At 32.6% G+C, this 12,154-nt stretch overlaps 1 protein-coding gene across 4 annotated transcripts in view; it reads right to left on the bottom strand.

Moving 5' to 3' along the window:
* HS2ST1 (heparan sulfate 2-O-sulfotransferase 1) overlaps positions 1–12,154 on the bottom strand; it is a 187,250-nt gene that overhangs the window by 65,057 nt on the left and 110,039 nt on the right. The window lies entirely within an intron of this gene.

Raw genomic sequence — 12,154 nt, 5'->3', positions numbered from 1 at the left:
AAGAAAAAAATATGGAGATCTAGATTGCTTTGCAAAGGTCTTAGTTTTCTTTGTTACATTTTAAAGAAGCCCAAAGTGGATACAGATTAAGTATTATGGGTGGGCTTTCTAAAACTCTTATAGGTAGACCCACACTTAAGGAAAAGAATTATTGTACACTTTTGATATGTGCCTGAATGAATGCACACATATATTTTGACTTAAAATATTTAAGGTACAATTCCCACATGCATCAAACAACAAAACAGAAGCTTAATCCCACTGAATAAGAAGGATTCCTAGGGTCTTTTGAATTCACTTTCTTTTTTTCTAATGTGAAAGCTAATAAACTCCTGGAAAAGATGGATTTACAGAACCAGAAAGAAGAGGAAAAATAACATTTAACCTCACCATCCAAATGTAACCACTGGGAATATCTGGGAACATTTCTTTACTGTTTTTTTTTTTTTTTCCCCTACACTTTTTAAGAACAGTAATCATAATGAGAACACTTTTGTATATTGCCTTTTCCCCTTAACTTTACAAACTTGCTAGTTCTCCCATATTATTGAAAACATTTTTATTTGGAATAGTTGCAGCTGGTACAGGCTTTTAAAAGTACAAAAGCCAAGCATATACATATTGATGTCTATACTGAGTTACAAAAAATGTCATTCATTTCCCTTCTTGAATTGAAAAGTAGGAATCAAAGATAATATGGATTAAGAAGAGCTAAAAATTGGATTCTCGATGAAGACATCATAGGCAATAAATAATTGCTACCTTCCTTAAAAAAAAGGCCTGAACTATTACTTCTCCCCTTTAGTCTCATTTATTATCTCAGTTTATTCAAATCTTTAAGAATAGCTTCTCAGAGAGACTAAGACAACCAGAAAATTGCTGCTAACTCAAATAACAACCTGTAGTAATTATCAAAGTACTTCACACTTCAAAGGAGAACAGTAAAAACAATTACCTATGTGGAGTTTTTTATATGGAGTTTCAAAAACATCATTCGCTTGTGTACGACAGAAGTATATCCTGACATTTCATGCCTGGCAGCTAGCTGCTACTTTCCTATGTTTTCATTCTAGGGAATCAATAAAATATATATAATAAAGATGACAGGAGTAATAATGGTGTCAACTAGGAAGCTAAGAACAAGTAGAGCTGTAATGTCCAAAAATGTGGGCACTGACTGTAACTGCTGTTTTCTTGTTGGCCTTTATCTTATTTTCTAGTTCCACATAACAAAAGTAATGCCACATTTCAAAATTATATGACTGAATAGTGCTATTAATGCCACAGAACGTTTCTCCTGCTGAGTGTTTTTGCCTGTTGATTATTTACCAAAGATTTGTTCTAAGCCCAACTTTCAATGGTTCTACATATAAAGCATTTTACCTTAATTGCTCTCAGACTTAAAAATATAAGGGTGCTTTTCAGTTATCTCCAAGTTTTCTAAAATAAATATTACTTTTGGAATCCAAAGAAAATTTAGTCTCACAGAATGTATTATAGCACAAATATAGTCACCCAACTAAAATTTAAAAAAATACATTTCTATACATGCATTTTGCGGCTACATATACACATTTGTTGATAAATACTAAAGCTGATATATAGAAACAAAGACTTGATGCATTTAGTAAAGTCTTATTTTAAAAGCAGTGTTTATGCACATAAAAACATACACATCCACTTTTTTTCAATGAGAAAGGTATCATTTTGGTTCCAAGTGACCACACTCAAAGCAGGGCACAGATCAATGCAGAATATGTCTTTATTTACTCATATGTCTAACGACTTTAGGATATAGTAAACACCAAATTGCCATCAGTTGGTTCTTTGAGATAGGAAAAAAAAGAAATGATAGGAAAAAAAATCAATCTAGTACGCAGAATATGTCTTTATTTACTCATATGTCTAACGACTTTAGGATATAGTAAACACCAAATTGCCATCAGTTGGTTCTTTGAGATAGGAAAAAAAAGAAATGATAGGAAAAAAAATCAATCCAGTACCTGTTTTGCTTTACAATATATTTAGAATGAAATTTTTTGTTGATTAAGTCAGTTATTTAAACAGTTTTATTTGATCTCATAAAATAGTTCAAGCTAAAGGCTTAACTTAGAGCCACCTATAACATAACCACATAGACCATATACAATGCTAAACTTAAAAGTTTAACAGCTCTTAGATTTTTCAAAATTTCTTGCTTTCTACCCAGAATCATCAATGGGAAATAGGATTAATTCTGAGGATAAAGATCTAGGTTATTAACCCTTCCCATCAGCCCCTCTCTCCACAAAACAGTACTTAAATTATCATGGAGATCCTGCCTTCCAACACTTCTTTCCCCTTTAACATAGTTTGAATTGAAGGTATAATTAATGGAACTGTTTTCTGTATGGAAAGATTTGTTATATGCATCCCCTATATAAATGTGTGTTATTCCATGGGCAAAATTTAATCTTGAAAGGGGGAAAAAGAGGGAGAATAAAATAATAACATGATGCTTCTTCACCTTTTTTTTTTTTTGGCCGTGCCATGCAGCTTGTGGGATCTTAGTTCCCTGACCAGGTACGGAACCCCCCACTCTCCACCTGGCAGTGAAAGCTTGGAGGCCTAACCACTGGACCGCCAGGGAATCCCTTCACCTTCATTTTAAATGGCCACAGTGAAGACAGCAGGGTTTTGGACTTGCTTTTAGCAAACATGTAGTCATTTAATTTTCTGTGTGACATTAAGCTTTAAAAAAAATCTGAGAAGGAAATTCCTATGAATCATATACTTTTTACACAGTATTTTATTTAACATATTCTCAAACATATAGTATTATGAAATATAGCCCATTAGAATCTATTCAATGATGACTATGTAAATACATAATCTCCAAGGATATATTTATCATCTTGATTCTCTGGCAAAACTAAATACTATGTAGGCTCTCTTTATCAGGAAGTTAATTTGTTTTGAAGGAAAAAGGCTTATGTGTTTAGGCATGTTTTGTGGGCAGTGCAAGACAGCACTTCCTCTCTATTTAACACAGCTAAAATCTATCTATCTAAAAATATTAAGAAGAGCATAAATTGAAAATGGGCTTTCCATGTTTATTTTTAAAATAAGTGCTATAAAAATAAATAGCAACTCAAAATGGATTAAAGACTTCAAGAATTAAAACCATAGAACTCCTAGAAATAAACAGAGGGGAAAATCTTCATGACATTGATCTTGGCAATGACTTCTTGGATATAACATCAAAAGCTCAGGCAACAAAAACAAAAATAGACAAGTAGGACTACATCAAGTTAAAAAGCTTTCACACAGCAAAGGAAACCACACATCCTATGGAATCGGGGGAAGTATGTGCCAATCATCTATCTGATAAGGAATTATTATCCATAATATATAAGGGACTCCTATAACTCAAAACCAAAAATACAAAAGCCCATTTAAAAATGGGCAAAGAACTTGAATAGACACTTCTCCAAAAAAGACATACAAGTAAACAGCAGGTATAGGAAAAGATGCACAACATTACTCATCATCAGGGAAATGCAAATCAAAGCCACAATGAGGTATCACCTCACACCTGTTAGGATGAACATTATGGAAAACAAACAAACAAACAAAACCATAAAATAACAAGTGTTGATGAGGATGTGGAGAAAATGGAACCCTTGTGCTCTGTTGCTGGGAATGCAGAACGGTACAGTCGCTATGGAAAACAGTACTGAGGTTCCTCAAAAAATTAAATATAGAAGCACCATATGATACAGCAATCCCACTTCTGGGTATTTATCCAAAGGAATTGAAGTCAGGATCAAAAAAAGATATCTGCACTCCCATGATCATTATAGCGTGATTCACAATACCCAAGAGGTGGAAACAACCTGAATGCCCAACGACAGAAAAATGGATAATGTGTTATATACACCACACACACACACACACACACACACACACACACACACACACAAATATTACTTAGCCTTGAACAAAAAGAAATCCTGTCATATGTGACAATATGGATGAACCTGGAGGATGTTACGCTAAATAAAAGGACAAATACTGCATGATTCCACTCATATGAGGTATCTAAAGTAGTCAAACTGATAGAAACAGAAAATAGAATGGTGGTTGCCAGGGAACTGGAGGGAGGGGAAATGGGGAGCTGCGGTTCAATGGGTCCAGAGTTTCAGTTATGCAAAATAAAAAAGTCCTGGACATAAGATGTACAATTATGCTTATAGTTAACAATAATAGACTGCATACTTTTTCACTATGAGGGTTAAAAAAAGGTTCATGATTATTTTTACCAATTTACTTTTTCCATCAGAAAATTAAAAGCAATTTACAGCTGTATGTAACTGAGATTATGTTAAATTTGCAGATTACTTTGAAAGGAAAAAAGCAATATATTCAAGTGGTTCAAACATGAAGAACTACTTTTAAAGGACTATGCAACAAAAAGTCTTAAAAGGTCCTGTATCCATCTACCCAATTTCCACCCTTCACAATATGTAACCACTATTATTAGTTATCCCTTCTGAGATCATTTTATGCATATATGAGCTAAAACAACTAAATACCTCTTTTTTGACACTAATATTCAGATAACATATACTTTCTTCACCTTGCCTTTATTTCTTTTTAAAGTAAATATATCCTAAAGGTTTTTCCTTATCGAAACATAAAGACCTTCCTCGTTCCTTTTTTTCTTTTTAAGCAGCAAGGCAATTCACAATGTAGATGTACCATAATTTATTTAATCAATCTTACTGATGGACATTTAGCTGGTTTCTTTTCTTTGGCCATAAAAATATATTCTGATAAACCTGGTACATACATTAAGTCATGGAACTTTTTGGATCCTCAAGAACAAGAGTGCTGAAGTTTTCACTGAAACCCTTTTTCCCGACAGGTTTGGCTGACACCCTTCAACAGAATTTTTCCTTACGTATAAAATGGAGGGTTATGGTTGGATTATCTCTATGGTCTCTTCTAACCATAATTTTTACCGGATTTTCCAGAAAACATCACATACAATATTCTTAGCTTTAGTCTTCTAAGAACCTTCCCATTACCTTTATTGAACTTACGTTTTTCATTTGACATTTAATTTTGAAACACTTTCATGACAGTAACCCTAAAGGTAGATGTTCAACTAATAAATAAGAGTAGTAAATTACATACATGTATGTTGAGATTCCAGGATGGGACTCCAAACTCAAAAGAAAATGCATGGACTATTAAATATCTCATGTACTTAAAATAATTATTTCATTGATAGTGATGGACTTTGCTCATCTGTACATTCGTTGATATATTTCACTATTTTCCGTAGTAGTAAAAGACTCAATATGAGATAACTGCTGAGTGTTAAGAACATAGCATATTGTCAAAGCACAGACCAAAGCCATCTTGATCAAATGGATGATCATGACCTAATCAAACATAATCTCACAATTTTTTAAACTGTAATATTAAGAGGGAGTATAGTTAAGTCTATGGCTATTTACAACTAAAATTCCATTGGTTAAAATAAAGTATATTAATCACTAATTCTATAAAGCTTTTCATTGCATTCTTCTCCCATTAAAAGTATCACAAGTCAAATGCTACTAGATGAATGAATACAACACTGACCAAGAAACAAGTTCCCAATAAAATGTTCAATGAGAAAAGGAGCCACAAAAGTATACAGATAGTAGGATCTCAATTTTACTCAAAATAAAAATTATACACATAGACACAAACACATACAACATGTTGTAAGTGAAAACTGGTACAATCACTGAGGGCAATTTGGCAACATAAAGACGCGTGTCCTGTGGGAAGCAATTTTATTTTTAGGCACCTACTAGAAAAGCCTTTGCTCGTGCATACAAAGAAACACGAACAATGATGTTGATAGGTGAATTGCTTAGGATTTGTTCTTTTAAAAAAACTGGATAGAAAGTAAAAGTTCATCAGCAGAATAAATAAATGAAAGTGCATATATATAACATAGTTAAAAGAACTAGATTTATAAATATCAACATGGCTAGCTGTTAAAATTGAGTGAAATATGTAAACTATAGAATCACACATACATTATGATAAACATCTCTGCAAATAAATAAAAATATTTTCCTATGGTTACATACATGTGAATAAAAATATTTACCAAAAAATACTAGATAAATACACATCCAATATATAATAGTTATGTTACTTCTGAAAGAGACAAAGGAGATCTCTATAAGAGAGACTGGGATGGTGCCAAAAGGAATGTTAGCTTTATTTGAAATTATCTGTATTTTAAGAAATAATTTTTTAAAATGTAGCTATGTCTAAAAGTCTGGAAGTAAATATGCCTGAGTGTTAATATTTGATAATTCTGACAGGAGTGATTTAACTCCTTCTTTGTACTTTCCTGTATTCTTTTAATTTCTAAAATGTCTTTAAGAGAAAAATATTGAGAACAACTTATGCAGACTTATTGAGCTACAGAATTTTATTTTGTATTACAATTACAAACATGCAGAATAAATGGAATGAATAGAACATATTTTAACTTGTACTTTTCAACGGCAAGATACACTGAGTAATTATAACAGTTACCCAACTCAAACCAACTTAGCAACCTTCAACAGCTATCTCACATCACAGGGAGATATTTTTCATTTTTGAAGCAAAAGAGAATTATCTCCAAGATATTCACAATTCACAATATTATATAATTAGTAAACATTCAGGTACTTCTGTTACAACCAGAAAATGAGCACATTCAAATGACAAAAAAGCAAAAGTTTGGAGCACATAAAGAAAATGTCAGTATCCATGAATGTGATAAATTAGACAATCAGGGAAACAAATGCATTTATAGTATTCATTTCATTGGAACAAGAAAAAACACTTCAATTACCAAATGAGTAATACTTCATTTAACAAATACTGTTGGGAAATGAAGTGACATATACAAGTGAATTTTCTAGATAACTGGAGCTTATCTTTTTAAAATCAAAACCTTTTAATTTAACCATTCCGATGAAAATCTCTCAAAAATCACATACGTCGCTGTGGTTTAAAACACATGTCGAACATATCCAAGGTTTTCCTTGAAAACTCTAGGCCAGCATTCATTCATTCACTCACTCATTCAGCAAATTAGACTTGTCTTCAAAGAGCTTGCAATCCAGATATTGTAGATTAAATAGTCTGATTAAGATAATTTTACAATTAGTTCATCAACTGAATTAAAAATAAAATTCTACCAAAAAATGAAAATATCTAAGCACTTTATCCCTGTATTATCTCCCACTTTCTCCCTAAATAAATCTTCCAGCCAAACTATTTTGTCTCCATAACCTAGTCTATGTTTTCACATCCATGAGCCTTTGCTCAGTATTCACTCCACTTGGAATATCCTCCCTCCAACTGCTGTCAGAAACCTACTCATCCTTCAAAGCCCAACTCAAATCTCAACTATATTGTGAATGGTATTTCTTATCTTCCCATTTAAATCAACTGTGCTAAAAATGTAAGATATTCACTTTCCTGAACAACCTGTTTTACAATAGTACTGGAAGTTGAATTTTAGATCCTGCTGGGAGGTGAAGATTTACACAACAAATATTAATTGATTCCAAACTAATGAGTAACAGGGTCATACTCATGATACTCACTCGTAAAATACAGATAGCATCAAACTTGCAAAGTTATTGTGGAACTTAAGAGTAGTATATAAGGTAGCTACAGCAATGATAGATACAGAGTAGATGCATGAAAAATTAATAAATATTATGATCTACACTAAAAGTAGACCAAGCCAAGAAGCCACTTGCCAAATTATCCCGATAATATCATTCTTTCACGGTCATGTAGGAACGAACATCAGAAAATCTTCTGGGCCATGGAACTCAAATGTGTGCTACCCCTAAGAGAAAAAAATAATTTGGAACAGGACTCATTTATTTTCCTTGGGTACATGAAAAGTCTGAATCTCAAAGGAGAATATGTTTTTTAAGGAAAGATATTTTTTAAAAAGTTTTAGAAGAATGTTTATAATACCAAGAGGTCAGTGTCACTGTTGAAAATTGTTCATGGGTATATTAGTTTGCTATTGCTCCTGTAACAAATTACCACAAAACTTACTGGCTCATAAGAACACAAACTTATTATCTTATAATTCTGGATATGAGAAGTCCTAAAATTAAGATGTTAGCAAAGCTGCATTCCTTCTGGAGGCTCTATGGTAAAATCCATTCCCTAGAAGCATCTTCTACCTTTGAAGGGCTGTATGCATTCCTTGGCTCATGGCCTCTACTTCTACCTTCAAAGCCAGTATCATAGCATCCACAAATCTCCTTCTGATTATGACCCCTGATTCTATCATCACATCTCGTTTTCTGACTCTGACACTCCTTCCTCCCTCTAATTAATCCAGGTTAATCCCCCCATCTCAAGATCCTTAACTTAATCACATCTGCAAAGTCCTTTCTGTCTCATAAAGTCACATATTCTCTGGTTCTGGGAGACCATTATTCAGCTTACCACAATGGGTATTTTTATCTCTTTAATTTTGCAAAGATTACTGACACTTGAACTCTCTAATCCAATTTTTAATAATCTTTTAAAAGGAAAAGCTTACCATAAATACAAAGTAAAATAAGTAATAGTTTCTCAACTGATAGGATTTCAAATGTTTTGAAACTTCAAGATTTTTTCAAAATGAGATTTTGATTTCTTAGAGCCTCGTTCTACTGGCCTAACACACTGTATTTGCATTTTTGAAAACTAGTTCATTAAATGGTCACACTTAGCACATTTACAACTTGAGGATAATTTTAGTGAGTAATTTAAAACCTCTGAAGGAAAAGAATTACTATAGCTTGAAGAATAAAATTATCAAACCATTATTAATTTATTTTCTCCCTTTCAGAATCTGGGAAAACCATAATAGTTACCCTGGGGAACACAGATCACAGAAACTGAAGGGAAAAAATGCCCAATTGCTCCTGAATAATGATTCTCCCAATATATACTGTATATTGGCTATTTTCTTGTAATACTAATATTTGCAATCTAAAGAGTTCGTATTTTCATTTATCATGGCATAACTTACTATGACCTTCACTGATATCTCATTAAGCTGTTCTTACCACAAATTCAATCTTTTTTCAACACTTAGAAACAAATTAAAGGGTAGGTGGTCTACTCAATTTTCAGCTTTGATCAAGATTATGAACTAGTTTTTTTATCTTTGAAAGTTAATCCTTTCATATTTGCCAAATATTACTTACTAGATAGGTAATACAATCTTTCAACTACCACTTTTCCATTCCTTTGTCATGATTAAGCTCATAATGGCTCACTGTGGTACTGAATATTGTTATTCATTATAAGGAATTTTAAGTCCACTCAGCACAGTAATGGCATTATACAAACTAAAAAATTTACCATTTTAAATTAAAATTTGCACTGAAGAGTCAGAGAAAGAAGATAATTTCAGAGGTTTACTGTGGAGCTGCTGTGAGGGCATTTCATACTCACACTGAAGAGTCTTAGTAGTTACCATGTGACAAAGTCTTTGAACTCCAGCAGAAAATTCGTATTTCCTTCTAGCAAAGATTTTGCATTACGTATTACTTCTGAGTATCTAGTGGGGTTCTTGGACTTTCATCCATTCTAGTTCACCAATTATGTGTCAGGCATCAGAGGAATATTTATGGTTAAAATGATATGAGGTCTAGAGACTTGCTACAGTGGGGGGAGGTATAGATGAAGTAAAATTGTATGTGAGCTGATTAGCTGCTGTAGCTTGGTGGTATAGGGGTTCATTTTACTACCCTAGCTATGTATATCATCCCTAGTTGCTCAAAAATATATATAATCTCAGGTTCCACAATTCATTAAAACTTTGAAATAATGGCATTTATCATTATTTTTCAACCCAGAGGCTCATCATGATTAGAAGACTGGGTTTACAACACACTAAATGGATTAGAAAAAAACAAAGATTGGGAATGAAGAAAGGAAGGAAATTATTTTTTTAAAGGGCAGTAATCACAGACAGTCAAATTGAACCAGCTGTTCATCCAGAAAATCTGTGGGAGTTAATATGGAGCCTATTCAAAACTTTTTAATTACACTGGTCTTTCACATATACATTTCACAGCGCTTTAGGCCAAGAATATGTTATTGAGACTACTTTCACTGTCAAAATAATTGAAAAAAAGGCAATAAAAGGAAAAGAAAAGCCAAATGCATTTTTATTAAAAACAAAGACTCAGAGTAGATAAGTAGTAAGCAGGACCATGGATAAAAAGAATCCTGATTACTTTGGAAATTAACCCCTGCCACTAAAAAGCTGTCACTACCAATATAGAATAATCTATGAATATTTGCTCTGAGATAAAATAACCTATTATAATAATCTATAAATGAATCAAAACAACAAAAAAAGAAAGTCTCAAATGTATCAATAACGGAAATAAATATGACCTTAACTTTGTCTTAAAATTAATGGTTCAAATTAGACGTTCAATTAAATTAGCATTTTAATATTCAGACCTATTTTTGACCTTTAACATACAAAATTATGCAGGGCTCGGGAAGAGAACTGACATACCACAGTTATTCCAAAATAGATTGATTTTCATCCAATACTGTTTATTAAACTATCTTCAAATACAAAGAAGTTTATAAATTTATAAGCTTCACATCATACAATCAATTTAAAGGTTTCTCTGTAATACTGAAAACCTTCTCATGAGCCTGGTATTCTCAGTCCACTCACGAACAATCCTTTTGGTATGAGCTATTTGTAGAACAATGTTTATTGATTAATACATTTAAGAGCAATTGTTTTCTTAATTTTCTCCAGCTATCATTATTGGAATCCTATTTAAATATGTCACATAATTTTTTACATTTTAAAACTGCTTTGCAATCATTTTTAATAATTAACCACATGAAATTCAATAATCTCTTGTGACCATGAAGAAAAAATGGTGCATTGAAGCAGTAAATTATGCCATAAAATATTAGAATTATAATATCATGGTCACAGAGTGGAACACTCTCCATCTTAAAAGGCCGACACCTAAACTTTCTCATTTCTTCTTTCAAAAATGGTCACACAACATTTTTAGCCTTTCAAACTTTGCCATTTCCACTAAGTAACATTCTTCTGTTCATTATCATCTTAAATAATACTGCAATAACAATTTAAATCAGTAAATTTTAAACAAATTTATACTAAGTGTTCAGTCACAGAATTAAGAACTAGAAAAGATCTTAGAGAAGTGCTACTCAAAGTGCTCATTTGAGACCAAATAAGGACCTTGTGCATGAGTGTAAATTAAATTCACTACTTCTTTAATCAAGTATTGCTACAAAAAAAAAATTCAGCCAAATTAAATAGTGTACTAGTGCTTTAGTTGATTTGCATTCTGGCACAAGCTCCACATATCCTTGTGGACTGGAAATAAATACTTCAAAGATTGGCAGGCAGTCTATGATCCACACTCTGATTAGCACCGTCTTCCAGATCACCTAGTTCAGTAGATCTCAACCCTGGCTCCACATGAGAATCATCTGGGAAGCTTTAGAACGTGTGAACACCCGGGCTTCACCTTCAGAGATTCTGACTTAATGGGTCTTGGTAAGGGCTGGGGCATAAGTATTTCTCCTGATCTAGGCCTATTTCATTCTGCAGGTGAAAACAGAGGCTTAGAGAAACAAACAACTTATTCTCAGTTTATGAGACTTGAGAATCAAAGAACTGACTTTCAATACGATACACTTCCCACTATACCCCACACATAAGATCAGTTACAGTTACTACAGCACTATTTTATATTCAGGATACTGGGGAACAAAAACACAAACTTTTTGCTTTCTTATTAATAAACTAAGGAATAGTAAAGTGTAAGTATTGCATGGTTAAATTTAGGTTACTTGAAGGATTAATATCTTCCTTAAGATACAAATAAATTAATTTCTGTTACTTAGGAAAAATTCAGAAAGAGATATTGATAAGTTAAATACTCTGTGACTTACTTCAAAATATTGATTTATCTATTTTTGAACAATAAGCTATTAGCAAATTAACTTGACTGTTTTAATGTCAAGTGGAAAGGTATGTGTGTGTATATATGTGTGTGTATGTGTGTGCGTGTGTGTG

The sequence above is a fragment of the Delphinus delphis genome, chromosome 1 (genome assembly GCF_949987515.2).
Source record: "Delphinus delphis chromosome 1, mDelDel1.2, whole genome shotgun sequence".
NCBI classification, from domain to species: domain Eukaryota; kingdom Metazoa; phylum Chordata; class Mammalia; order Artiodactyla; family Delphinidae; genus Delphinus; species Delphinus delphis.
Note: the sequence above shows the minus strand (reverse complement) of the source record. Positions and strands in the feature narration are given on the sequence as shown.